The sequence below is a fragment of the Mandrillus leucophaeus genome, unplaced genomic scaffold (assembly GCF_000951045.1).
Source record: "Mandrillus leucophaeus isolate KB7577 unplaced genomic scaffold, Mleu.le_1.0 Scaffold60, whole genome shotgun sequence".
Lineage (NCBI taxonomy): Eukaryota > Metazoa > Chordata > Mammalia > Primates > Cercopithecidae > Mandrillus > Mandrillus leucophaeus.
The window spans coordinates 6418454-6421175 of NW_012106475.1; the positions used below are offsets into that span (position 1 = coordinate 6418454).

General features: G+C 36.2%; 1 protein-coding gene across 2 annotated transcripts in view; it reads right to left on the minus strand.

Annotated features, from left to right (window-relative positions):
• ATP5S (ATP synthase, H+ transporting, mitochondrial Fo complex, subunit s (factor B)) overlaps positions 1-2722 on the minus strand; it is a 25177-nt gene that overhangs the window by 689 nt on the left and 21766 nt on the right. The gene's annotated exons all lie outside the window — the stretch shown is intronic.

The following is a 2722-nucleotide window of genomic DNA, read 5'->3' on the forward strand; positions in this document are numbered from 1 at the left end:
ACTCCTGTAAATCTGTTTTTTTCCCAATAATGTTAACATGTAGATTCTCCCCTTTTCATATTCTTTAAATCTTCTTTAATGTGCACGTTTTCCTTTTTAATATAAAATAAACATTTAAAAGGAAAAGCAAAGACCAAATTGAAACATTTAATCCTCTCTCAAGTCCTGGATTCTGTGCCAAAAAAGTGTTTCTATACTAAAAAGCTTAATTACCTCTTTTGTGATATATTCTAAATAATGAAAACAAAAAATGCATGGCACAGTTTTGAACCTAATTCTGTGTTTTGCATTTTCAGTTGCAGTACCTACCCCAGCTAACTGGCAGCAGCATCCTTCCAGCTTTGGACAATAAGAAGTACTACTGTAATACCAAGAAACTTAACTACCGTTTTCCAGACATTTAAAGGAGCTAGGAGACATGATTTTTAAAAAGGAATCAATAGATACTTTGCAGAAAATAAAACTTATACAGTTGATCGAAAACAATGACAATGTTGAAAACACACCAGGAGAAAACATAAGCAAGAAACTGGGAGGCCAATTGGCAAGATATGAAGGGAAATTCCAGATCCAGTCTTCCATGCTTGATGATGGTGTCCAGAAAAGAAAGAAAAAACCTGTTTGGAGTTGCACTTGTGTTTCAGTTCATGTAAGCAGCCGAGCTTATGGACTGAATATGAACTGTCCCATACCTCTGGCAAAATTAGATGATACCAAAAAGATTTATGCTTCAGTTGTACCACATGCCACACAAGAAAAATGGACTACAAAATGCCCATATATATTTCCTCGGATCTGTTGCCTTGAGTCCTATCTCCTGCCTCTCAGATTGTTTCAGCATCATATTTAAGGAAAGTTCTACTTCTTGAAATCAAAATGTTTAAAATCCCATTTCCTGCTTGCTCTATTTCTTGATTTTTATATTTTAAAACATTTTGAGGGTAACAGGTTCGAAATATTTAAAAGCATACGAATTATCACAAAGACTTGGTAATTTATATATTTAATTATATGTTTATACATTTCATCCTTACTTTATCAGTAAAGGATGCACCTTAGTCACTTTTGCAGGCAAGATGAATTTACTGTAATTTGTCTACATTTATTCACCCAATTCCCCTTGCAAACCATGGCATGAAGCCTGGCAGCTGATTAAGGCAGTCAAAGGGTAGAGCAAGATCTACAGGCTTTGCAGGAACTGAACCTGTCAGCCTGAAAATAATTAGTACATCATTCTCTCTGGCACAGTCTTTGACCTGGTACATCTATAGGCAAACCTGTAAGTGATCTGGGTTTCAGAAGAAATTGCTTGTGAGCTTTTCCTTGAGCCATGAAAGACATTATGTTGTAAACTGATGTTTTCCCTGAAACATCTTTTTGCACTGTTTGTATGTTTATGTATGTGTATGTATATATATATGTGTGTGTGTGTGTATATATATATGCTATTCTAACAACTAATGTATTACACTAAGTAGTCCAAAGTATTATTGAGGACTCATAGCCTTGCACAGTGAGACTTAAAATGATGACATATATATATGTTGATCCTCCCACCTCAGCCTCCCAAGTAGCTGGGACTACAGGCATGTGCCACTATACCTGGCTAATTTTTTTTGTATTTTTTGGTAGAGGCAGGGTTTTGCCATGTTCCCCAGGCTGGTCTTGAACTCCTGGGCTCACATGATCTGAGCGCCTCGGCCTTCCAAAGTGCTGGCATTACAGGCATGAGCCACTGTGCCTGGCCAAAATGACATAATTAGCTTTGATTTGGTCTACTGCTCTTAATCAAAAAGCTTTTTCATCCTTGTTCCCCCGACACAAGGGCAATATGAAGCCTGACGTCTGTTTCTTACAGCTCAACACCATTTCTGGTTGATGTGCTGCCACTATTCCTAGCACTTCTCAGCCATGGTCTTCAAAGTTGAATTTCACTCAATTTTCAAAACAATTCTTCTGTACTCTCATTTTCTTCCTGTTAATTTTCTTCACGATGACATCTGACCCCATTTACTGAAGTAATCCACTGAGGTCTGGTGTGTGTTCAATAATTTAGACTCTAGGCAGTTTAATGATATCCTAAGGCTTCCTAATGTATGTCATTTCTTGCCTAGACCTGATATGGGTTAAATGCTAGTCCCTGAATTATTCAATTCCTGTTAGACAGCCTTGATTCAAATGACAAGGAAGAACATCCAGCTTCCATGAATAGTTAAAATTTCTTTTTTCCTTAACCCAAGAAAATGCACTTGACGGAGGCAGATTACTATAACTGCCTAATAATTCAGCAAATAGTTTTACCAAAAACCATTCAGAATAGAAAAGTAGTTCTAGACTAAATCGTGGTGAATCAGTTGTGTCACCATACAGTAATGAAACAAACCTGAGAAAAAAGGCTTATTTTTCTCTGATGAGTTCCATTACATTTATGCTTATGTTCAATTTAACCATATTTATAATCCTTTTATTCAGCATGAAATCTCCACTGTATCACATGACACTCTTCCACATCCTTTTATTTACTATTTTCTGATTTTTAAAATGACAGCGGCAATTACCATTTATACTATGTGCTATTTGTATAAGCTGGTTTTTAAACACAACGAAAATTCATTTTTCTACCTGAAAACTGTATCACAGAAGGTGTTTATTTGAAACTTATTTTCAAGTTTATATTCAACAGCTCAATAATGTTCAAACCAGGCTGGGCACGGTGGCTCAC